Raw genomic sequence first — 27,701 nt, forward strand, 5'->3', positions numbered from 1 at the left:
ACACATATATATATATGTCCATATATGAATAGAGAGCGAGAAAGAGCGTGAAAGAGAGAGAGAGAGAGAGCGAGCATTAGCCAAAGTAAAATTGATGTAGATTAATAGAATTGTATGTATTGTATGGATTTATCTATTATTCATACAGATTATTTACCTTATTTCCCATACTCGAATAAAAGTGGGATTTGGAAAAAAAAAGTTTTAGTTACATCATGTAACTGGATTACATCAGAAATGGAATAAAACACCACATCTGGAAACAACAATACATTTGAAACAATACGTTAAATCTACTGTATTTTATGCAAACTAGAGTGACTGCAGGTGTTTCAGGTCTTTTTTGAGTTCATGACGGGTTAACCTCTTGAGTGTTAGTATTCCAACTGCTATAGACGACTAAGAAAAAGAGATGGATGGGTTGAGGAGCAAAGAGGCATGTCACAGAAATGCGACATGAGTACAAAATAAACCCAGCATTATTTATGCTCATTTTTATTTCCGCTCTCTCACTTTCCCTGAAGACACAGAGCTAATGTGAGTAGGCGTGTGATTTGGCTTTGCTTATTGTGTGAAGTCATTACAATTCTTCCATTAGAGACAGAAGCAGCAAGAGCTTCCCTCTCAAGACAGAAGTCAGACTTTCACAATCTGTTATCAGCAGTCATATCACACGTTTGTCCATCTGTACTACGTGTTTATTTTGGTTTTCCTTTGGACATTGACATAGAAAATGTTCTTTAAAGAAGGAAATAGATAAATGGTGTTCCTGCAACATTTTGACTTCATTTAAGCCCCCCATCCCCCATCCTCTTGGATGCCTCAGTCCATGCCTGCCCTTTTAAGTGCTCAGAGTAAAGAATCTCAAGTGTTTGTGCAACTGACTGAGACAAGCTTGATTCATTTATTTTATTAAAAGCCTGAACCAGAACATGACTTGTGTTCACCGTAGGAAATGAGTACTGTCCATCATCTTTGTCTGGTGAGTATTTTTAGGGTGCTTGGGAAGTCAGGAGTCACAGAGAAGTGTTTAAAGGTAGTGCACGGTGGTGTATGGGGACAGTGTAACTGTAGGAGGGATGGAGGGGTTCAAAGTGGGGGATTACATAAGGGATTGGCTCTAGGTTAACAGATGAGGGACAGCAGCTCTGATACGTGTAGATTCACTTTGACACCCAAACAGACTATTGCATGATCTATACGGACGGCACATTGGTTGTCCGCTATGGTTTGTTTCACCAGAAATTGAAAGAACACCAATCTGATTTCACCTAGCCAGCTGATAGATGTGACTATAAGTGAGGAATGGACAAAAATACGTCGAGTTGATATTTGGCTTTGGGCCTCTCACCTATCAATCCCTACACAATCACATGGATGCATAAAGGTCAGCTCAGCAGGGACTGAGGAGTGACAATAATGATTTCCACCGCGGGGAACATAAACTAATAGTACGTATGTGAGCTGTGCAGCAGCATACTGATGAAGAAGAGAGAATACTGATGGCTTAAATACAGTGCCTTAAAGCACAATCTGTGTTGAATAATCGCTGAGCTGAATAGAAGTTGTTGTGTGGCAGAAGGCAGGTGTTTTGTGCCTGAAACAGCACTCGCTTTCTTCACTTCATTTAAGGTAATTATGTTTGGTGTAATTCGTTGAAACATTTAGTGATAGAGTGACAGAATTTGCTGTGCATTCAACAAGTGATTTTGAGCACGTGGTTAAGCAACTCAGTGATTGGTTTAATTATTTTAACAGCTGCTGGAGACAAGAATCTCGAGTGTGTGAACATAAACGGATTTGTGCAAGCAAACAATGAAATTCATTCATTATTAGATTTTGGTGTCTCCACAGTGCAGTGGTTTACGCATTCATCTAACAAGCAGACACAAATTCCATTCGGAGTTATTTCAGGAAGGGTATTCATTTTTTAAGTAAATAAAACAAACAATATTTAACTTATGGAAGATACTTTAATTTGCCTTTGTATATTAAAATACCTTGACAACTAATCATGTGCTCAGTTGTTCTTTTGTTCCCGCACAATTTGTCAAACTAGATTTATATATAAAGTCAATGTAAAGTGTTTTCCATAAGCTATATTTTGCTTCCCTTGTAGCTTAGGATGAACCCTGCTGTGTTTTCTGTTCGGGAGGTATTTGCATATGTTACCACAACCCCCAGCCCTCCCCCACAATAACACTGTTTAGTTTTATCATAAATGAAATAAATGTTTAGGAGAGTTTTGTAGTTTTGATTAATGTTGTTGCAGGTCCAGCAGGTACCAGCAGAGGCTGATTTAGGTCACAGATTGATCTATTTTCTGTTAGAGGTCTGTTAGAGTCTTTCTTTCTTTCTTGCTCCTGGTCTTCTTTCCTATTTCTTTTCTTTTTTTTCTTTTTTTTTTGAGGGGGGGTGGGTAAAAACACTCTCTTGCACGTGCACATTTGTACCTGTATCTGAACCTCTGTCAGCCATATTTACAGTCATATTTACAGCTGTGGCTACAACCGTAGCTTGCCTCCACCAGTGTGTGAATGTGAGAGTGAATGAATAATGGCATTATAAAGCGCTTTGGGTGCCTTGAAAAGCGCTATATAAATCCAATCCATTATTATTATTATTACTAATGAAAATGATGATCTCATGAAGAAAAAGCTGAAAGATTAGGTGACACATAAGATTTTTTGGAACTTGTTATAACTGATTAAAAAAGTTTGATAATCATAATGATTGAGAAAGAGATGGGTTTTAGGCTCAAGTGTGTGGACATTTGGGTATAATAGCGTGGTGAAACGCTATTCCTAATCATGGTTTCCTCTCCAAATCAATGCTTATTTACATTTTAGTGTTTGTGTAAGTGAATAAGGAGGATGGGTGGATCCTTCATTTCCAATAATAATAATAATCTTTAGTTCTAAATCACTTTTAAAGCTCAAGTTGCAAATTGCTTTATACAAAACACAGTCAAAAACATGTGTTGCCACTGAGCCATAGCCTGTATATTAAAGATGGAAGTACTGTAATTTAAGTAAACCTTAAATGAGGTGTGGACATCATTCCTTTGAGAACTGTCAAGGCAGGCAGGTTGGACTCAAACATAGGCTGAGAATATAATAAAAACAGTTCTTTATTTACAGACACCAGGTGCAATAAATACAAGTGAGGGGGGGATCCAGGGGTTCCGAGGATCCACGGGAAGGTTCAGGAAAACAGGTTCTTCCCACTTGCACAACGATCACCACTCTGGGGGAAAATCCACTCCACACTTGTCACGCCAGACTTCTGTATACTCACGCTCAGACATCCAGGACTGAAGGGTTACAGGACGGGTCCGGGGAATGTATATACAAGGAGACGAGAAAGTTACAACCAGGAAACCACGAAGAAACGCAGAAGATCACAAAGCTGGGATTTACACTAATGTGTTTTACTCAATAATCCAGCAACGAGAAGCTCTGAGACACTGCTTTAAGTAGTGGCCGGAAAACCGGATGAGCCACAGGTGAGTGATTAGTCACAGGTACGCGGGCCAAAGGCGGGAACCCACGGTGAGCTCCGCCCATGCAGAGCGATGCAAGAGAGAGCTGTGTGGACCGGGCAGACACAGGGACCGTGACAAAAAGATTGCCTTGTTTTTTTCAGTAATTTTCATCATAGTTTCTATGTTTACAGTTTAAAACAAAATTTGTAAAGCCGCGCCCGTTCCTCTTTTAGTGACTGTGTAAATGTGTAGTTTTAAACACTGCTCAAAGTCATGTTTAGTAGTAATTAAGCTATTTTGACATATGATTTATAGGCTGATCAATATTTACATAAAACATGAATGATATGTATAACAATCTAAATAGCTGACGATGATTTCAGCCGTACCACATACATAATGCAGTTGTTGCCATTCTGTCTTTTCTTGTAACTTATGTGTTCCTATTGGATTTCTAATGGTTCCATATTAAGAGTAACTGAAGCTGTTTCGTTCAAAATCCTCAACTTTTAACCGCAACAAGTCTGAAACAGTTTTGCTAGTTATATTAAAAAAGGATGATAAAGGAGGGTTTGCTTCTGCTTCTGATTTCCTCTGCCAGGTTGCAGAACCTCAGGATCCCAACTGCAAACACTGTCTACTTTAGTGTTCAGCAAGGGCTCGGAGGCAAACAAAGACCTGCCTGGGTATCTCAAACCACTCTACCACATGACTCCACAAAACTATTTCCCCCCTAAAGCACGTTGCCCCTGGCGACCTAGCTCTGACAAAAATCCAGCTACTTATTTTGCACAGAATGAAATGTGCTTGTGTGTTTTTATGTCTGGACAAAGTGTTTGAATCCAAAATAAGAGAATGCCCCTGTGAATGCATGTGTGTGAAGCTTCCTGTAACTTCAGATTCAGCGACTCTGAATCGGACACCATTGTACTGTGGATGTGTCTGCACTGGCGTGCATGAGGACAGACGCGGTTGTACAGTCAGGTTAGACTTAGGTTAAGGTTAGGGGAAGAGTTAAGCATTTAGTTGTTGTTACATAAGTGGGTTAGGGTTATTGGGTGTATGCTGGTGAGTGTCCTCACAGTCATTGTGTGTGTGCTTTTGCATGTGTTGGGTCTAGGCCGTTGACGGGAGTCAGTCTAATGTAGAGTGAGTGTCTGTTTTATCTAAGTAAGCCCTCTCCCAGGCCTGCAGCCAACAGAACAGCCATCCTGACACAACAAGACAGCTGGCTGTTTGGATAACATCACACCTTTTTACCATGACTGTGCGAGAGAGAAACGAAGAGAGACAGAGCCTTTTACCATTCGATTAAGCTAAAGTAGACCCAGTTGACTGGTTAGTGCAGTTGTGTGTTGATCTGTGCAAGTAGACTGAGTAGACGTGTGTGACAATATATGTGGATCGGCCAGCTCGCCTTTTCTCTCTGACTCTCTCTCCTTCGCTGTGCGTGTGCATACAGTTTGAATTGGATCATCTAAATCTCTTCACAAAGCCGTACTGTGGCAAATTTTAAACTTAGAAATATACTTGTAGAGTATATTTACATTCGCTTGTCAAGTAATGGAGTTCTCCATTTCTACTCTGAATGAAGTGTAGTGGAATGGGGATTTTGTAGGAAGTGAGACATGTATGTGAGTAATCAGTACTGTTTTATAATTAACCGCTGTGTGACGTTCAGGTCTGCTGTTTTCAGTGTTTACCAAAGAAAAATTACACAATTAATTATTATTTGGAATTGAGATAAATTCCAACCAATGCAAACATCTGTTAACATCTGTTAAGTATTTGTACATAATCTTTTATGGCTAATAAAAACAGGAACACAAGGGTTAATCTTATCTGTTTCATGTCACTGTTACTCACACGTGCTGTTTTCCACACATGTTGTGCAGCCCTGAGCTTATCTACGCATTACTCAACAAAGCTGCATGTAAGAAACCAACCTTTCAGATTAGGGATATCGTGTTTTACTAGTATTAATGATAACCGTAACATTTAAACTGAGAAACTGATATTGTGTAAAAAGATTGCCATTATAGGTTCATGATTTTCTGTAAAACTGAATATTGCCCTTTTTTATACTGCTTTAGCCAATTTTTTCGATTTTCTTTTAATTATTTACATCAATAAATCCAATAAAGCAATAGAAAGCACTGCATCCATGTGATAGGGTGATCGTGAGAGTAGTTAACCACAAGGGATATTTGTGAGCCTGTGTTGTACACTTGCTAAATGTCAACTACATTCAATTCTGCATGAGGCTGTTTATAAGACCAAAGGCCAAAGATGACACTCTGCACCCAGCTCCCAGTTCAATCAATCCCCCCTATTCTCTCTCTCTCTCTCTTCTGCTTCCTACACATTACAGATGCAGTACATAATAGCACCACCATAATGGATTTACGGTGGTGCTATTATGCTTTCTTTTACATGTAACGTAGACCTTTATGTTCTCAGTCTTTGTAGGTTATAAGGCCATCATATTCGTTAGAAGGTGTCCAGTATTATCCTGCCTTTGTCTGCACAGGTGTTTTCTATTACTTAGAATAAGCGCTGCTGATGGATATCAGCTGTTGAGTCTAATGGATTTTCAGAGGAATGACTGCTAGAGCACAGTATTGCTTAAAAAAAAAAACTGCACTTGTGTGTGACAGCCGAGCTGAATGTTACTCTGAAAAAGCCTCTTTAGGCGTCAGTTTTAGAGGATTTAAAAGGTAATCATGGCATATACTCAAGAAAATCAGCAAACCTTTCAGTTTCATAACTTTCCTCCGTCTTTTGTCTTCTTCTGGCTTCTAAGGTTAGTGCTCGCCACAGCAGAACATGCCCCCCCCCCCATGCCTTGCATCCTTTTCTGTAGCATTGTTTCTACTAGTGGCCGTCGTCAATCAATCCAATATTAAAATCAAATTCTCATTGATCCAAATATTCGATTTGGTAAAGATTTTATGCTGGATGCCTTTCATGACACAGCCATCCTTGCTTGTGTACTCGTAGATGGGCTAGTTTCATCATTTTATGCACAAAAAAAGAAGAATAACTACTAGCAGGTGTACATAATGCTGAAATGTTGCAAGAAGTTAACATTCTAGTACAATCTCTTCATTTCAAAGGAACTTTTGTCGTTGGAAAACATTAGTGACTCATGTTTGTATCACTGACCAAGAGTCTTTCTGTAGCTTATTCATTGTATTGCACCATCCACTTCTGGGAAAGGAAGTGTTCCACAGAGGAGGTATAATTTATTCACATGTATGACAATTGAGGCAATAAAATGAATGAGTTTTTTGGACATATTGTCAACCAAGCTAATGGGCCTACTAACTGACAGGTGATATTCTAGTTATTTAAAAGGTCTCTATTCTCTTCTTTAGTCAGTGAAATAAAGCACAGACCTGAGAGCGAAATAACAGAGACAAGAACAGCACAGAACAGAAAAATATAAAAGAAATTTCTCTGCCCTGTCACGCGTTAGTAGTGAGTTTGCCAGTAATACTTGTTTGCTAAGCTATGTGAAGAGCCTGTGTCACTTAAAGTGCTTATTAAAGATTTTATTTCCCAAAAGACAAACTCCTTTTTAAATGTTAGTGCTTTGGATATCATGAAATCCCATTTAACTTCCTTTATCTGGGGTGGAGACAAAAATCTCAAAATAACCACTTGAGATGAGCTCAAAATTAGGTTTCTTTTCTTGTTGTTGTTTTTTTGGAAAAATGGTATTATCTATCTGATCCTTTAAATTTACTACTATATTGGCCTTTTTGTGCTGTTGGTGAACTGATATACTTAATCACACTGGGAAAATACAGGGGATACAGCTACAGCAGTTTATTTAAAGCACATACTGCAAGTACTGCAAGTGTCTCTAAATCATAACTACAGGGTTATGACTAAAGATTACAAGAACTTTTAAGTTGTTTGCTAGTAAATGTGGATGGCAGTTAATATCCGACTTCTAGTGTGGATATGTGGGCGAACACTTCCTATTTTGTGCACCCATCCTTGACTCCAAATGTAGTTACTTGTGTGATATTTTGGGTGTAACATGATGTGTGGGCACTAGTATGATCAGAAAACAAGCTGAAGCTGAAGTTGCACATATGGCAGGAGAAAAGAAATAGCATGCATGCCAGCCAGCCTGACAAAATGTGGAAGAACCAGGACTGTAAAACATGCAGAAGCAAAGCATGGACTGTAAAGCAACAGTGAAAGGAAAATGGCTCCATCCTCTAATGTGAGGCCTGCTGCCAGTTTCCTACTGTGGAAGTTAAAACATATTTAGTGGTACAAATCAAGTGTTTATATTCCAATACACAATAGAGACGTGTTATATCAAAAAAAGTTCCCCCTAAAAGGGCTTCCCGCTTCACAAGATCAAAGCAAGAGAAACAAAATGTTCTCTTTAGGAAAGGAAAAGATCATTTCGAACCCTAGCATTAAATAAAACTAAACCTGGAACCACGAAAGTTTGGAACATTTGACTAAAATCAATAGATCTTCTGAATAACTGCTAAACCAAATAACAACATGAGAAGCTGCCAAAGGACAGAGTTGTGGAAAAATGGGCTAATATGTGCAGAAAACATGTTTATTTAGACTCAGTTTTGTTTTTGAAAAGGAGTTAGGCTTCCTGGCACTTATCTGTAGATGTAAAACCTTGCATTGTCGGGTCCTTTTTGGAAACTAAAGGCTTCTCTGTGGTGCAATTTTCTGTGCAAAGTTTATTTAACCATTCTTAAAACCAATAAGGAACTCATAATGCAGTAGGGCTAACACTGACCCCGGTCTGCAGAGATATTGGAGCAGCAAATATTGTGCTTGGGGATGCACAGATCTCATTCACCTTGAAGCTCAGCTGTGTATGAATATATGAAAGGAAAAAAGTGCACATCCATGCAGCTTGAACACTCATAGTTGGGTCACACTTCTGCAGAGAGATCCACAACCATAATCTTACAAGTACTGAACCCTGCACACACAAAGTAGTTGTCGCACAAAGATTCCTGGTCCAAAATCTTTAGCTACTATAAATTTTCCATACTCGCAGAACCAGGAACACGCACGTATACGCCAATGCGACGATATGCAAACTATGACTGAGTGTGGAGCTTCTTCACCATGACAAGTCAAGTGACAAATGTCTTCTCTCCCCTCTGTCTCCTAACCTTCTTAAGTAAAGAAAGGAGGAGGCGAGGAAGGGAAGACGACATATTTTGGGGAGGCCAGCGGATAAGTTATGACCGAGGGTTTCTAAGGTAAATGGTGCACTGAGAGTAGACATGGCCACATTAAAGAAATTAGGACAGACACTAAACACAAGACCTGCTCTAGACCTCGGCTCCGCTCCAGCCAGCAGATATAGACTGTCCAAGTCATCACTTCTGGATCATAAACTCATAAGCTTACGGTAATATAAAATCATCAGGAGCCACCTCGCAATATCTGGAGTGTTTGCTAACGTCATCTGCTTTTCCTCTTCCTTTGATGCAGTCACTTATCATATCCTTCCTCGCGTCTGCTCTGTTATCATTATCCGCTTGCATCACTTTTTTCCCCCTCATTTTGTGTTCACGTAGGTGAGCCAGCAGCATATGCAATTTCTTTCTTCTCTAAAACACGAGGAAATGAAGAGGTTTAGTGTTATTTGTCCAAAGCATACAGGCAGAAAACTAGAAAAAGAAGATTTTTTAGTGTTTTTTCACACTTTGTTCAACAGAGAAGCTGCTTTTCAAAGTGTTGGTTGCTTTTAACTCTCTTTCTATTTGAAATCTGTCTCCTTAACACTTTTGATAGTGATCAAATGCTATTTACAACTACAAGCGACAATAGTCACATTTTAATTTCACATATCGTATTTCTCAAACAAGCAAAGATGTCCACATATATCAAATTACCTCCACATATGCAGTTTTTTGTCAGTGCTGGAAATTTAACGAGGTAAGCACAGTAAGACACATCTTACTGTATTTTATCTCTATTAGTGGTACAGAAACTAAATCAGAAGTAATGCAAAGGACTCGAATTTTAGCTTTCTTGTCTCATCAAGAAGATTGTGGAAAAAACGACAAAAGTTTAGAGTGTCCAGAAGTAATAGAAACAGGTAGTGATCTGCAACTTTGAGAATGTGGGAGAGAGGCTAAAAGTGAGGGGATAATAGGCTCTCTACTGCTGGCACTGTAGCAAAAATCATTTAAGAATCAAACTCTCTAAAATGCTCTATAAGCCTGAAAGGGATCTGAAAGGTTTGCAGTTTTCCCCTTCAGAGGATGACTACTGTAGTCAGCTACAGCAGCTACCATAGATATAAAAGATAACTAACAAAAAAGCTGTTTTATACTGTATCAAAGTATCCCTAGGAGTGTTTTCCACTCAAACCAGTTAGGTAACACAGTGCACCTAATTGCTAGTTTCTCAGTATATTACAAACAGTGTGTATTTGTCAGTGAATTAAAACCTGTATTACTTTTGTTGAAAGGCAAAAGAACATTTTAAATACTTTTGTTTACTAGTGTGACTAATTATTTCCAACAAAACTAATAATGACCAAAAAGAACATAGGAGGTGCACGCAATGTTCGCATGATTCTTTTTGACAGAATCCAATCTGCATTTCAGAGTTCATGCTCATCTTATTTATGAGAGGTCGTTGGAGAAATATGAAAGAGGATAGAAGTTTTACTATCACTGTTACCACAACAGTGACACAGATGTTCTCTCATGCAACGACAAGGCTCAATGCAGTCTTTAAACCGAATGAGTGTTTGTCTATGACACAGTGGGAGGTACTGTGCTAGTATATCTTTTTATAATGGCTTTCTTACTGTCTCAGTGACAAAAGTGTTGGGAAGCATTAACAGAAATAAGAAAAACATTTTTTATTCCATCGATCTTGAAATAATTGCTGGAAAATAGCGTTTGCTGGCCAAGAAATGCTCTTTTAACTTGACGTCTCTGGCAGCCAGTGTGTGCGTGTGTGTGATTGACTCAGTTTCTGTGTGCGTGTGAAGTTGTAATGCTTTTTCCATTATGAATCACTTTTATTATTCATAATTAAGAAAAGCAGTGAGTCCAATGCTACAAAGCAAAACAAAAACACCACCATTCAGAAATACAGCTGGCCTTTAATCCTTTTCTGTAATTGGAAGTAGATGAGTGGCGGAGATCAAAACGTATTGATGGCGTCGTGGATGGGCGGGGGAGCTGGAGGGTGTTGAGTGGCTTGATGTAACTGTACCCCCAGTTTTTTGGTAAAAACACCCCTCCTTCTCAACGATTGCAGCACATTTGTGTCAAACCCCACCGGGTAAAAATATTTCCCCTATTTTGGGGCTTTTAATGATTTCTTTGACCTGCTCTTTCTCTAGATTGTACAGCATCTTTAACATTTTAAGTTTGAAGAGTTTTTCTAATTCACACAAGCTCAAATATATCCGTACATCCCACTAATATTTGGCTAAACAATCCTTAGTAAATTGCATCTCAGTCAGGTGCTCTTGGCAGCCATTGACAAGCGTCTGGCATAATCTTAACTGGATATTTGACCACTCGGAATTGCTTTTTAGAGTAGTCCCCACATTTTCATTAGGGTTGAGGTTGGAGCTTTGGGAAGGCCATGTCAGAAGCTTAATGTCACCTTGCTTTTTTAAATGCCAACCCAACTGTAATGTGCGTTTGGGATCATTGTCCTGTTGGAACATTTAACTGTGTCGTAGATTCAGCTGTCTAGCTATTGATCTGAGATGGAGTTGAAGAACTTGGATGTAGTTCTCTGTTTTCATTATTCCATCCACCTTGTGCAATGTACCAGTACCAGTGGCAGCAAAACAGCCCCTGATAATGATGATGCTACCACCACAAATAACTTAACCTTAGTTTGATCTGAGCATAGAAGTAGTCTTCAGAAGGCATTTGGCTTCTCCATGTGGCAGCTGCAAATTTCAGCCAAGTCTGAAGGTGTCAATTTTCTTGCTCTCAGTGGTGATTTAAAACTTGCTTCAATATAGACAGCTGTTTCTAGTTCATGGAAGACTTGATCCGGGGTGGTTCCTGGGTTATTCCTGAACATCCTAGCCAATTTCCTCTCATCTGGGAGTGATAGTTCGGTTCTTCTTCCAGACTTTAGAAAAGTGGTGACACATTAGAATAACTTGTACTCAAATACAATTGTTTGAACTGGCGATCTTGGAAGCTGCAGTTGTTTAGAAATGACTCCAGGAGTTCTTCCCAACTTGTGTAAATCTGCAACTCCCCATTGTAAATCTTTTCTGAGTTACTTGAACTTTCCCATTGTTGACTGTATTGGCCAAACTAATGAGCACTATCAAACAAATCCTTTTTATGCTCGCAAAGAGAAACTACAGTTGTAGTCAATCATGATGACTGACAAGAACTTAATACGCCTTTTCAAATTAAAAGACATTCAGAACCTTCAGCAGCATTTATTAAAATACTTAAATGAGTGTATGATTATATTTGAGCCTTTATGTATACTTTTCTTGCTATAAAATCATTCATCCTGGAAAAACAGAAAACATGAAAAGCTCTAATTATGATGACATTTATGCCCATCATTAATGTCTGGAAACTTCCGACCATAACTGTATCACTAAAGCACAATTTAAAAAAAAATCATTGTCTAGGTTGGAGAAATGAGCATCAATTGACTTTGAAAGGAGGAAGGCCACACGTTAAGAAAACACCAGAAGAAACATCACACTCCCGCATTAGTCTTATTAACAGGAGAACTTCAACAGAAGTTCACAGGGAAGAACAGAGGGGGGATAATTTAAAGGTAAGTGTGAAAAGCTAACGATAATAAATATGTATTAAATCAAGACATAATCAATTTTTTAAAAAGTGACAAGGTGGAAATTTTAGAGGTGATTGTATTTAAAGGTGTGCCAATCTCTATGTACCCCATATATCACAGGGTTGAGGTACTTGCATCCAATACATATTTGCTGGTAGAACAAATTTATTTTTAATTTTAGTTTTATTTATATAGCAGTCATCTCAACAGGTTTAATACTGTAAGGTAAAGACCCTACGTTAATGCAGAGAAACCCCAACAATCAGACAACCCTCTATTAGCAAGTATTTCACAACAGTGGGAAGGAAAACCTACATTTTAACAGGGAGAAACCTCCAGCAGAGCCAAGCTCAGGAATAGAAAGCCATCTGCTGCAACCAGTTAGGGGTGTGGGTATTTAGCATTTTGTAGGTATGGGAATTTCACATTAGGTGAAGTTTATATTTCAGTACAAATGGGCTTTGTGCCCTATGTACTTTTATGCTTGCATGCACTATTAATCATATTGATGGTTAAAGGTCCTCTGTCATGATTGCTCATGGCTACTTACACTGGCAAAGCAGAATTTACTAAGGCTTGACCAGATTTATTGTAAATGACTCACTTGGCTGTCTTGCACACTCATTATTTCTTGCAGATATCAAAGATGAACACTTCTTCCTTTTATCTCTTTTTCTAACTCACAGCTTGTCCAGCTTAAACTCCCCCTGTGCCTTAGCCATTTCCATGGTGATGACAAACCCATTTCAAGAGGGGCAGTTCAATTGATCACCACTTGGCCTGCTGAGTGAGGTCTGTGTAGATGCTTAAAAACAGAGCAAACGAACAAAAGATCAATGCACTTGCCAGTAAACACACATGGACTGTGTGTAAGCTTAAGTTTTTTTTAGCTTATTAATTTCAAGTGGCCAAGACATTTACAACACAACCAAGCTGCTCCATGCTACTTCGTAGTTACTTAAATAAATTAGAAGACGCTAAACAAATGTCAACCTTTTTCCCATTAAATATTAAACCTTTTAAAAGATTTTGAAACATTTCAAAATTAATATCCGCTTTAGATTGTTTTTCAGTGTTGCCATGCAGTGCCAAGGTCTGAAACAGTCAATCAGATCATCTAGCCACAAAGTCTTACTTGCCAGCCACTCTGATGACACCAGCAAATCCATCTTTCTTCTTTCCTTCTATGCCTGATGCTTTTACTCAGGAAGCCAATGAGGCAGCCACCAGTTCAGAGCTGTTGAGTCAATAAAAGCAATTAGATATGAAATCACTTCTGAGAGAAGATTATTTCTTACAGGAAATCTGCTGATCTGAGCCCCAGCTGAGCCGCCTAGCAGAGTACAACCATGGGCTGTGAAAAGCTTGATTGTTGGGGAACAAATGGTGGCAAGACAAAAGCAATTCTGTGGCGGTATTTAAGGTGCAAAAGGCTTATTAAAGATGGAGGAAATATGTGTGAAGGCTTTCTTGCAGAGAGTGACAAGAAGCCTCAAGAAAGTCACTGTACCTGACTAAGAAATAGTCTAGTATGTATCCTTCCATATAACCCCAAATAATTCTGTTTTATAAAGTATACTAAACTTCAATATACAATCCTAACTCCGAAAACAGCTTGGACACTGTGTAAAATGTAAATAAAAACAATGCAATGATTTATTTACAAGTTGCAAGTTGATTTCACTTAATTGCTGAAACCTGAAATGTATATTTAGTCCACCATACATGCTTAATTCTACAATTAGAAAATACACTGTTTAGTAGGAAAAACACATATGTTCAGGGTTCATTTTGAATTTTCTGTCTACTTTTCTGTAGACATCATACGCTTCTATCATACAAAGCTTTCGTAATTATTTTATAATTAGTGCTTCAAGTAAGAGAGACTTTTGACCAGTGAATGTCTTCTTTGTCTCCCTTTTCTTCCTCCTTATAATCTTCTTCTGTAAATAAACTGCACTGTGACGTGGACATGGCAGAGTTGTAGTGACCTGCACTCCATCTATTCTGAATGTACATGTTAAACATTCTCAATAAGTTAATGCTCATTTTAGAATATACAGTGGATCAGACTGAACCAAACAAATACAGAGCTACTTAATCAATAAAAATGAAAAGGCAGTTGAAACTCCAGTACTTTATTCCAGCACTCAGCACTGTTTACCTCAGTGAAATTTTTCCCAACACTTTCTGCAGCTCACATGATAAATCCCTGTAATATTGGAAAGGGGATTTAGCCTTGAAGTGTGAGTGAATTCATTCTCTGAGTCTGATCCCTGCTGCTCCCACGCAGCTCAGAACTTACTGTACAGTATATACCATAATGACTCAACTCCTGTGCCACTCTTGAAAAACCAAACCATGCAGCACTGACTAATGGTGTGCATGTCAGTGCTTCTCTTCTCTTTATAGAAATGTTTAGTGATTTTTTTTTCAATACAAAGCTGCAGAAGTATCTTTAGTGCTCTGTGTTCTACAAGACTATATCTGCTTGCTGAGCTGAAGTGGAATACAGGGTAAACTAAGAGCCAGAGAAAGAAGTCTGCAGTCCTTATAGATGAAAGTCTTACCACTAGGCTGCCATCTTAGTAAAACAGCCAGGCATTTATATCAGGCTAAGGAAATCAATGCACCATCTAAATAAATGGACAGGAAGTCATAACGTTAACACTTGAAAATAAAAATCTCCTTGTAAATGTTCTTGGGCAAATCTGATTAAAGAAATTACTTTAAAAGTTTGGAGAACTTGGCCCCAAAATGAGTTGAAAAGCTTTCAGCCCCAAAGGCTATATTTCTATTACTCATGTGCAAATTGTTATAGAATCACACGGTTCAATGCCATTAATATCTCTGGTTCATCCCAACAGGGCACTTAAAAATGCAATACTTCAATTCATGTTTTAGATACAGAATAAGATACATCAAGAAAAATAAGTGCACTTCACTACATCCTACAATCCTCCTGCATATTATGGGTAGCTATACCTGCCACCACTGTGATAGGCTCCCCCCCCAAGGTTGAGTCCCTGCATCCATCCACTGCCCTGAATTAAATAAGAAGATGAATGGATAGATGACTATACCTGCCATCATCAAACAGATGAAACAGTATGGTTTCATCCCAACCCTAGATTAGACAAGTGATTCAGAGAATGGATGACAGATGTCTTTTATATCTCGTGGTTCGGCTGGCGCTTTGTGACAAAGATGCAGGAGAACCAGCTTCTTTGGTGTTTTGAAAATCTTCTATCAATGCTCTGCATTGGCATTCTTTGAACGTCATAGTTCTCCATCATGCATCTTGTTGCTGCAGTTACTTTGAATAAGATAAGATGTTATGCTTAGGTTTGATTAGGTTTCAGGAACTAAAATGCCAAAACTGCAAAAAGTGTAGTTCTAAGCATAACTGTAGTAAAATGCTCATATAAATAGCTCTCAGTCATGTAATTACTGCACTGACCTAGTTTATGGTGCATTATTTGAACTTGTTGGTGTGACTGAATATGAAGCAAATAACAGCATGATGGACCCCTAGGCATTTGTGTGTAGACTGACAGGTAGAGCAAAGCACTGAGGTGTGCTGTGTCATTTCTCAGTTCAGAACACTTGATTTCCTCCTCAAAACCCTGAGAGGAGAGAATACTTGGTTATGTCAACGCTTTTATTTCCCTGCTCTTTTCTTTGCACATTACAGTACAAAAAATACAGCAGAACAAACAATCTGTAACTGCAGTAGAGATGTGAGACTGTGCAGGCAGCAAAAGAGCTGAGTGTATTTTGTGTTGTACCTGAGGATCTGAGTTGATTTGTTCATTCTAAACTCTGCTTATTGGGTTACACTTCCTGCCTCCAGCTGTTTTAACAAATACCTCGCAATCTTCTTCTGTTTGTGTGTTCCTCAAGTACCAGCATCCATCATTCTGTTTTTCCTCGTGGCCCCAGAGAGTAATGTTGAGTATGTCAGAAGGAGGGGGAGACGTACTATTATAATGCAATTAGGGCATAAACGACATAATTATTTGTCATTTCTAAATGAGAGTACAACTTCAAAATCTCTTTCTGTATATGAATTTTTCATTTTAGGTGTCATGGTTATGGAAATCTGGACCCAAAATGCAGACTCCGAGACAGGATATAATAAACAAAAACCAAACTTTATTATGTGAGGCAGCAAATCCAGATAGCTGAAGGAAGCAGGGCTAAAAAATAACCCAAAGCAGGTAATAGACAAGGCAAATGCTTAGGCAGACAAATAGTACAACACAACAAAGAATTAAGGAAAACTGAGAGCTTGAATACACACAAGGTAATCAGGGAAAGAGACTCAACTGGGGAAACCAAGGCACACGTGAACAGAATCAATTAACAACCAAGAGGGAAGCAAATTTAAACACAACACATGCGAGACAAGAGACTATCATGATAAAACAGGAAACTAACACTGAGACAGAGACTAAGACTCATGAGCTTGTCGGCCCAAAGTAAATGCAAAGACAAAACTGACACAGAAGATATCGCAGAAACACAGATTAGGTATGGGGAACATAGGAGGACAGGAAAAACTCAATAACTAACAAGATCAGAATGAAAACACAACCGAGACAAAGGTAATGTCCAAACTGAAAACTACAACAACGCCAAATGGAAAATATCGAACAGAAAACAGAGTCCAAAACAGAAAATGCTGCATACAAAACCATAGGTGAGGATAAAAATATTCTAAGATAAAGTAGTAAAGTAAAATCTTGTCCTGATCAGATCTCCAATGACGTCACCTGGTTTGCCAACACAACAATCCCTGCACTTCATAAAAACCTGAAGACACTCCCTGCCAGGCTGCAGTCGTCAGTCCATCAGTCAGAGAGCAGTGTAATTTCTTTTCAGTTCTATTTATAGTGAACTCTGTTTTGTTTTCCCTCTTTGTATGGTTCATTTGGGCAGATGTGAACATGGTAATCACACCCGGGCGCGACCAAAACAACCTCACCGAGACCCTTTGTGGGAAATGATCTTGGCTCATTTCCAAAGGATCTCCAGGTTCAGAGAATATGAGAATGACAAGAATGTTATCTAACCTCGATCCAAGTATACAGTATACAGCTCCTTCTTCCATTATTTACTTTTATTTGTCTTGCCAAGATACTTCTGGCCAATGACTGGGGGGAACATTCTTTCATGGCTCGTAGTGACATATTTTATCAACTGATTCAGACCCGAATAAACAATCCATAGATGTAAATATTAGGGGTGCAACGATACACAAAATTCACGGTTCGGTTCGGTTCGATACTTTGGTGTCACGGTTCGATATTTTTTCGATACAAAAAAAATGTTCATGCCTTTTTAATTTGTCATTTATAAAAATTATAAATATATATTTTAACTCAAAAGTACAGTTTTTAAATTTAATGTTGCTGAAACAAAAGTAATTTAAAAAATAAATATATCTCAGGGCTCTCAAAATTTCAAAATCCCTGGTAGCCCTTCGGGCAGGGACTCTTCAGTTTTTGGTAGCCCAAAATAAATGTAAGTAGCCCGAATAAAAAAGAGAGCAATTTTTTGATTGATGTTTTGTTTCCTGTTTTGTTTCCTTTACAATATTATACATTAAAGTATAATATTGTAAAGGAAACAAAACATTAATCAAAAAAGTGTTGAAAAACAAATTACAACATTGTATAAAAATTACAATCATCAACTCAAATACTTGGTTCTAATTGAACAGAAATTTCTATGAACTTGTAAGAACTGTGTAGGACATGAATCAACTGACTGCGCTAACACACTAGTTCCCACCCATGTAATTGAGCATTGCGTGGCACATCCAACATACTGTTTTACTTTAGTCCATGACGCGCTTACCTTCAGGGTCATACGTCACATGAAAACCAAAATAATTCCAAACGCCAGATCTGAATGAGGGTGGAGAGGTTCAATTTGCCATGTTGCAAGGAGAGCTTAACTTCTGTCTCGCTAGCTTGCCCTGCGCTCTTCCTTCTGACGATGCTGTCTGTTTTGAACGCTCAGTGGATCTGCGCTCGACAGTGCAGCCTAGGCGGAGTAGTCGAACGCAGATTCACTGAGCGCTCAACACAGACAGCATCGTCAGAAGGAAAGTTGATAAAATAAATTACAAATTTTGTATTGTTCGATACATATGCGTACCGAACCGAAAGCACCGTATCGAACGGTTCAATATCGATACGAGTATCGTTGCACCCCTAGTAAATATATGCCCTGCAGGGCATATATTTCATATATACATCATAGGGATCTATCCACCTCTTCATCTCCCAGTCACACTGCATCCACACAGCCTCTGCTATTTCGAAGGACCCCACTCAACCATACTATGAGGTTCTTCAATGACACAAGTGAACATTGTGGTTGTTGTAACCACAAATGACTGTGCACCACCATCTTACCTTTCTTTTCGAAGAGCTATATCCCGATTGCACTATTTACTGTCATGCACTCAAGAGTGTTGCTGGAGACTGTAATATTCCACTGTCACCTTGCAAGAGTGCTGTTGTCTGCCTGGCTGTACTTTTCATGCATTTATCAGTGAATGTGTATAGTTGAATATATAATATGTCAGCTTAGTTGTGTTTGCTATGGAACAGAATGATGGTGCAGCTGTTCACTCTGTCGCCTAATGGCGTCAAAGTTTATGGTACAAACTTGCTGGTCATCTGGATAATCTGGAGCCTTTTTTGCTGTGAGTTATGCCTATATGGATTCTATACATGTACTTTGGCTTCACCCTAGCAATCCAAAGACATGCATCTTTGGCAACTCTAAAAAATGAATGAATGAACAATGGTTTGCTTTTCTGAGTTAAGCATATAGTGGACCAGCAGGCTAGCAGGCATGACAACTGTAATAGACGCTATCTTCCCCTGAATCTGATAAGCATATTGATTGATGTGTCTGGTCTGAAATTGTTACTAATTACTCATTATTCAGTGTGGGAAGTAATAAAATGGCTAAATAATTTTTTGTTACACAGAGGTAACTATTTAATCTCTTCTGTGGACTAAATAGACTTATTTGTATGTTGAATATGTTGCTGACAGAAAGATTTAATTGATATGATTTGGATTTTCTTTTAATTATGAAGATGCTATGGGTGGGTCAGCAATCGTATTGGAACCAAGAACAAGCTAAGCTAATGGAAGACATTCATTTGTATAGCTGATTGTTGTGTGTAAGCGTACCAGTGCGAGCCTGAGAACACTCTTTTCACTCATTAAATGGAGTCCAGATTCATCATCTTGAGCTGAGTTTGTTTCTGACCTTCACAGTCCCTTATTTAAATGTTAATTGCATTTTCGCATCTGCTACACTGTTCTGCCTTGTAGTATCACAGAATTACATATTCAATGTCTCACATATTGTACAGTGGCTTTATAGTTTCCCGACTCTGTAATAATAAGATACTAGTGTACACTCATGGCAGGTTTGGCAAATTTTTCACAAACACACATGGATACACAGTCAATCTCCTCTTCACAGTATGTGTGCAGTAATGACCCAATCTCAGCTGTGAAAATGAAAACTGCATGGATTTCACTGTGGTTTCTCTTCTCAGTCAGTCATTAGTCTCTGTGAAGCATGCATTAACACTGGTCCTTAAACTAGGAATTTCAAGACTGAGTCCTAATATGCTACTGAGATATTACCTGTATGAGTGATATAGCATATAAGCAGTAGCCCAGTTAACCTGTCATGCCAGTGAGCAATATCCATACTGGACAATTCTGCTTCTTGTTATTTATGCCCATTACTAACATGATGGTAACTCAGGAAGTGCCTGTTATGCAGCAAAGTACCAGGAGTGGGGAGGGTCTCTGCTGCATTTCTTTCTGGAAAATCAATTTCTTCTGGCAACCTATCCCTGCATCTGCCAGGTGGGCACTTCACTGAGTATCTGTTTGGCTTACATTAGGGTCCTTCTACACCAGTTAATTTGCTCTGAACCAACTAGATAAATTAACAATGCCTACCACTTAGTCATGTTTTTTTTTTTGGTCACATGAATTCCTGTTATATCAATCATAAATAGACCCACAAGTGGAAATCTAATCTTGTGACTGCCATTAAGTCATGCAGCAACTCATAATGTCCTCAGTCATGTTGTCACTATTAACAGAGAGTTCATGGAAAAATCCAAATCATACTAGTTGAGGCTGTAGGTTGGTTATCTGTTTAGGTCATGATTTACAGACAGAAAAGGGTCAGTTAATAATTGCACTATTAAATAATGGGTGAATGTTACTGTGTCACAATGTTTAACTCGAGTTTTTTTGAGCAAGCTCAGTAAATCCTTCTGGTATCAGAGAAAATCCTGCATCGTGATGCTCATGTGTATTTCAATCCATCTATCATCATAACTGCTTGTCCAGCAAGGGGAAAAGGTGGGGTGGAGCCTATCCCAGCTGAAATTTGTTGGTGAAAAGCAGACTACACCCGGGATAGGACACCAGTCCATTGCTAATTTATCTTCAACATAAGAGATGACATTTTGTTTCTATAGGCTGTTGGATGACTTTTGAAAACAGTAAAAGTAGCAGATGGATTTAACAACAGTATAACTTTCAAATTCATGCTGAAATTACAAACCACCAACTGAAACCTTGGTTGCATGTTGCATCTGTCAGGTTGTTTAATCCATACCAAGTTATAATTGCTTTCACACCAGTCAAAAGTAACCACAATAAACAGGCTTTTGTTTTAATTGAGTCAAGCAGGTTATGTATTAGAGCAACCTTTGCTACCTACTCCAGTCCCAAACGTCATTATGGCTTTTAATTGGATGTCTGCAGAGCAAATAATATTTTTGCTGGCTGATGTCTTGCTGGGGAAAGGCTGACACACTTGTACCTTTGTAATAATCATGAAAATTTGATGGGTCCTCTTTGGGACAATGGCAGCCTCACACTTTGCATCCCACTTCTTTTATTTCAAAGTTAAAGATGTTAAATTGTTTTTGTTGCACCTTACCTATAGTTCATTGAGCAAGCAGGAATTATACAGCATAATGTATTTGTAGCACTTATACAGAAGACATTTAGAGCCTACTGCTTTACTCTCTTGACTGGCCATTGTTTCAGTGAATTAATTGTCCTAATATGCAGTATATCTGCCTGACTTTACAGCTGTCCACTAACGACTGTGCTCTCACAAATGTCAATGCAGTCTGCACTCTGTCGCTTGGACAGTTTTTGCTCTAGCAAAGCATTCATAGAGGCATCGTTAACACAGGCTGTGTTTGCTGAATAGATAATTTACTGGGAAATTAGTTCATTTTCAAATCAAAAATTGCCTTTTAATCTTATGAAAAAGATGATTATTGATGCTGTAGCTGTAACAGAGATTATATCTGTTGCTAAATGCATAATTACCGAAGCGCAATCCTTCATATACGGGAAAAAACAAACTGTCAGTGAAGTGCTGTGCTGTAATCAAGATTTAATGGAGGAGTTATTAGTGCTCAGGTTCAGCATTATGGAACTATTTTTTTTATGATAGACATACGTGTTGAAGATTGAAAAGCTCAGTATTGTGATGGTTCTGAGTTTGCATCATTTCCTGTTTTATTTTGCAGTCCTTACTTGTCTTGCTTGCACATTAGTCAGTTCAGTTAGTTCAGGTATACCAGCTGTTCACTTTTCAGTCGCCACGTTGACTTGTCACTTTTTTTGGTAATCCTCTCCAACATTCTTCTGGGCTTTTGCAGACCTAGTCTGTTTTTCCACATTTATCACTCCTTATTTGCCTGGGTTCCTAATAGTCCGATTGTTGAATAAGTGCCCATTCATGTTGTTTGCCTTTTGATTGCTTCTTCTTTGGAATTTTTTGCTTCATCATTGCATTTATTGTGTATGACTACTGGCATCTGAATAAAGAGCTGGATTTTGCTGTTGGCACCAAAAGTAAGAGAAGGCTGTTATGCATGGTTGAACCGCTTGATGTGGAATGGTGGTGTTTTGTGACTCTTGCGTCAAATTGTAACCTGTGTCTACATTTAGAAGTATTTGGTACTTGTCCTCTAGATACAGGTGTACCACCATGTCGTCAATGTAGACAGTGCCTTAGTCGCTATTTTGTTCTGTGTATAAATAAATATAAAATTAAACTGCACGTTTGCTGTGACAAGTGCAATGTGTTCTGATGTTTTAAACGTCTTACAAAAAAGTACAAACTGACAAAAGACAGAATAATACAGCATAGCAGTAATATCCCAGAGTGCTGCAAAATTACAGTGTGTAAAGATCCAGCTTTATCCTCCTACCCCTCTCTCTCCCTTCTGTGGAGCCGTTGGTCATTCCTAATGATGCCGTACATTTTTCATGCCACCAGTTGCCTGCCTCCCTTTAATATTGCAGTCACCAGGAAGAGAGAGCTGACTGATATGGAGTCCAGAAATAACATCCTGTCTCTATGGGATTCTCTCAACCAGTCCTTTTCATCTGCACCATATGAAGGCACTGGCTACTGATCAATACACTGCTAGCTAAGTGTATGCGGATTTCTCATGAAATCAGCACGTGCACTCGTCTGAAACCTGTAAATATCATTAAGCCCGTTATGGTGGCAGTGACAAATATGGCGTAATTTGGCTACTCTGTTATATTTACCCACTGGACAATGGGTGCACCAGGCAACAGTCTGTGAGCTCACGTTCACGTGACACTGCTGTTGTCCGCCCTCTTCTATCTCTTTTTTTTTTGCTTTGTTTCCTCTTCATTTCTTTTCTTCCTACCTGAATGAGCATGACGCCTTTGTGTAGCAGTGTGTGCATTTGTCTTTGCAGAATACTATCGTACTATACTATACGTACATCTTTGCATCATTCCTTCATGCTTTCTGATGCAGATTTACATTTTCCAGTCTTGTGCTTTTCTCCTTCATATCTCTTCTTCTGCTCACTTTTTTGTCACTGTCTTTACTTTTATCAGTGGAAAAAAAATCTGAGCTGAAGCGTGTAAAAATTCTCAGAGGCTCATAATTCTTTTTACTAGAGTTTTACAGCTTTTCAAACTAACCAAACTGTCTGATTCTTGCTGTGTTTTACAGTAGCTTAGAATAGTTGGCATTGTAGTTAAGAAGTGAGGGATACAGTCTCACATGGTGGAGGCTGATGTTTGTCCTGCCCCACTAAGCCTGTCCTTATACCAGCAGCATTATGGATGTTTATAGATGTTTTAAGCATGAACAGACAATGTCAGGGTTCAGCATTGACCTTTGACTGATGCAATTTAGTTGTGTTTGGGCCAACAGAAAGACCATGCACTCAATCATTTTTCACCCTCACTCTTGGGAGAAAGGCTATTGTTTGTTCTGCACTTTGTCATGTACAGTGTGAGTATGCATTTTTATCAGACTGTCTGACTTTGAGCGCATGCCCATTTATATGGGGTTTGCATAGTGTGTGAATTAGATAATTAGTAAGTGTGTGCAACTGCATCCCTGCTGTTATAATCCTTGAATACACATACAGTAAAATTGTCAGCATCTCAGGAATCATGTAAATTACTCAGATACAAAGAAATGTGCTGCGATGTTAATGATCACAGTTAGCTCTTAGTTTCAACTACTGTGCGGGAGGTTTATAATAATTAGATAGAACAGTGATTCCCCACTGTGCAGTGTCCTCTCTGTTGGGTCATAATGCTAAATGCCATATAAGTATCATAAAAACTGTTAAAGTTAAATGCTTATGATCAAAAATATTTTAAACTAAAAATAAATCTCTATTTCTCTTAACTGTTGGGAAATTCTAATTAAGGGACAGTGTAACAGGATGGCCTCTTGTGGCTGGATTTACAGTGAGGCAGACCAAGACAAGTATAGTGGAACGAGGCATTTATTCACAGTATAGCTCTCCTCACAAAACAATTCACTGCATCTAATGACAACCAGCAGCCTTAAATACGTTCAACTGTCACAGGCTAAACCATTATTCCATAACAGGTGAGTTCTCAAATCACAACCTTCCACCACATTATACAATACATCATTTTCAATAGATAAATACATAAATAATTTTATATTTTCATATTAATAAATATTTTACACTTTATCCTTACAGCATACCCATGATTGTAAAAACACCAAAAAACCAAGCAGAAAAGATTCCCCACACTCCCTTACACTTACCTTTCACTTTATTTGCTCTCAACCACAACCTTTCCACTTCACAACCACCACATTTCTTGATGAGGAGCAGCTGTGCAGGACCTAGAACAAAGGCTGCCAACTAATTTTAAAATACACAATAAATATTCATTCATATTATAAACTTCTTGTGTGCCTATGTTCTTCGATGCGATGCTAAATAAAGTGCCAGATAAGGTGCTTTTAATAAAGTGAAAGGTGTGCTCCTAAAGTGGACAAAGAAAAAGCTGCTCATTGAAAAAAAAGAAACATTAATTAGTAAAGGCAAAAAGAGGGACTCATAGCAAGTACTCAGATACTGGTATTTTAAGTTTGGCACCAGAATATTAGAGATGTTGTTAGGAGTGTAGGTAGGGCACAGATTGTCTGATCCCAAGTTTGAGAGTGTTGAAGGTGGAATTTGTTTTAGCACCAATGCAAATATCAAGTCATCTATAAAAACCTCAGTGTTATAATTCTCTAATAACTTACTGTGGCAGCACTGATGCCTTAGAGGAACCATGTCCTGGGTTCTTGTGCAAGTTTTTTTTAGGGTTTCAGTTTCTCCCACTGTTAGAACAAAGAAATAAACAAAATGTAATTCTAATAGCATGGTACTCCTGAACAATGAAATAACAACACAGGTGAGGTATGTTGTTTTATATTGAATTCCATGTTTTTTTCCAGTTATCTAACACAGGGCTGCAGTGGGGCTGGAGCCCCAGCTGTCATAGCTGTCAACAGGCGGGGTACACCCAGGGCAGGTTGCCAAAGAGAGACAGACAATTCACTCTCACCTTCACACCTAGAATCACCAGTTAACCTTACACACATCTTTGGACTGTGGGAGGAAGCCAGGGTATCTGGGGAGAACATGCAAACGCCACACAGGAGGGCCCCAGCTGTCCGGTGGATTTGAGCCTAAGAACTTCTTGCTGTGAGGCGACAGTGCAAACCATTCAATTCAATTCAGCTTTATTTATATATCAACAAATCACAATGACAGTCACCTCAAGGCACTATTAGGGGTGCAACGATACACAAAATTCACGGTTCGGTTCGATACTTTGGTGTCACGGTTCGATATTTTTTCGATACAAAAAAATGTTCATGCCTTTTTAATTTGTCATTTATTAAAATGATAAATATATATTTTAACTCAAAAGTACAGTTTTTAAATTTAACCCTAACCCTTGTGCGCGTTTTTTATTTTGACAGCGAATGCGCACCTGCGGACCACTTATGTGCACCCCTGGTTATTTAGCTCGTCATATTGCAGCCACAGAAATTCTTTTGTCCATGAAACCATAAAGCTGCACTTTCTTTTTGCCTTATAGTCTCATTTGTCATAACTTCTCCGTTTTGTGGTAAGCTTTTCTTTGGCTGTCACTTCTTCACCCCGACCTGTCTTATTTGGCTCAGCAGAACTAAAATATATATACTGCTACTTTTACACACGGACTCACATAAGCTCAGCGATTCTCTGCGCGATCAACCTCTCACATGTTTAAGCTTGCTGCGGGAGATTTCACTTGTCATGTTTGCATAGTAAGCTAACGATTAATAAGACGATGTCAGAGGAATTGGTGCACAAATTATCATCACTCACAGATCAGTGCTGTCATTGCAAAGTGAAAGCAAAAAAACAAGCGCAAATTCAAACGCGATTTCAATATGTCACATATTGACAGTGGCTCACCGATGCCAATGACATAATTACCCAGCTACATTTCTGAAAGAATGCAAAAGCATTGACATATATTTTTCCTACAATAGCCCGACGGGCAGGGCAGAGAGATTTTTGTAGCCCGACTGGAAAGATCGCTAGCTCCGGGACGTCGGGCTAGCGATTTTGCAAGCCCTGTATCTGATTGAGGAATCACTCATCTTTGGAAAAGAGAGTTTATTACAGAGAAATGTCTCTTTCCAAAATAAAAGCTATACTATCCGCTTCTTCTGGGCTATATTCTCAGCAGCATAAGGAGAATCACGTGCTAACAGCTGTCTAAATGACTCGGCTAAAGTTAGTAGCATGCTTGTTGTTTTTGTCTTTGCACTAGGATGATGTCGGTGTAAATGTGCAGTCATATTCGTTGTGTTCCCACTAGTGCTTTCAGGTTAATCTCGTTGAAATGACCTTAACGCCACAACACGGCAAATCTCCGTTAACGAGCTACCGCCGATCGCCCCGTGCATGGGGCTAGACGGCCAACACGTTAACGAGCTAACTGCGCTAACACACTAGTTCACACCAATGTAATTAAGCATTGCATGGCACATCCAACACACTGTTTTACTTTAGTCCATGACTCGCTTACCTTCAGGGTCATACGTCACATGAAAACCAAAATAATTCCAAACGCCAGATCTGAATGAGGGTGAGAGAGGTCCATCTTGCAAGGAGAGCTTAACTTCTGTCTCGCTAGCTTGCGCTGCGCTCTTCCTCCTGACTATGCTGTCTGTGTTGAGCGCTCAGTGGATCTGCGCTCGACAGTGCAGCCTAGGCGGAGTAGTCGAACGCAGATTCACTGAGCGCTCAACACAGACAGCATCGTCAGAAGGAAAGCTGATAAAATAAATTACAAATGTTGTATTGTTCGATACATATGCGTACCGAACCGAAAGCACTGTATCGAACGGTTCAATATCGATACGAATATCGTTGCACCCCTAGGCACTATATATTATAAGGTAAAGACATTTCAATACAAAACCCCAAAAATGAGATGACCCCCTATGAGCAAGTATTTGGCAACAGTGGGAAGGAAAAACTTCCTTTTAAGAGGAAGAACACTGAAGCACAACCAAGCTCAGAGAGGCACGGCCATCTGCCACAACCGGCTGGGGGTTAGGGGAGGGAGACGGGACAAAGAGCATTTCAAATTAGGTCTCATAATTGTTTCTCACTCCCAAGTTCTCACATACTGATACTTGGTCAGGAATAACAGGGTTTAATATGTAATGAAGTGGATGTCCTTTCTGCACATTTTTTAATTGTGCAGGGCAGAGTGACGCTAAGAGCCCCCAAATGTCTAAAATGAATGTGATGAGTTTGAATTTTAATGTGTTTTTTTAATTTCAAAACCCTTAACCACAAATCCTTAACTTAATCACGGTTACATTTACTGTCTATCACTCCCCAGATAGTTGTAGGGCTTAAACCTAACCAAATACTGACAGTATAATTAAAATTTCAAACTAAAGCAAAAGCTGAGCGAATGTCTTAAACTGAATTGATTTGAGGTTC

At 38.9% G+C, this 27,701-nt stretch overlaps 1 protein-coding gene and 1 long non-coding RNA gene across 4 annotated transcripts in view; one reads left to right on the forward strand and one right to left on the reverse strand.

Moving 5' to 3' along the window:
- kcnq5a (potassium voltage-gated channel, KQT-like subfamily, member 5a) overlaps positions 1–27,701 on the forward strand; it is a 119,567-nt gene that overhangs the window by 13,143 nt on the left and 78,723 nt on the right. The gene's annotated exons all lie outside the window — the stretch shown is intronic.
- Positions 24,942–27,095, reverse strand: LOC143421773 (uncharacterized). The gene is made up of 3 exons (XR_013101342.1): positions 26,773–27,095; positions 25,252–25,389; positions 24,942–25,024 (listed from the first exon to the last, which is right to left on the reverse strand). It is a non-coding gene; the product is annotated as an uncharacterized LOC143421773 (long non-coding RNA).

This window comes from Maylandia zebra, linkage group LG13 (assembly GCF_041146795.1).
Source record: "Maylandia zebra isolate NMK-2024a linkage group LG13, Mzebra_GT3a, whole genome shotgun sequence".
Classification (NCBI taxonomy): domain Eukaryota; kingdom Metazoa; phylum Chordata; class Actinopteri; order Cichliformes; family Cichlidae; genus Maylandia; species Maylandia zebra.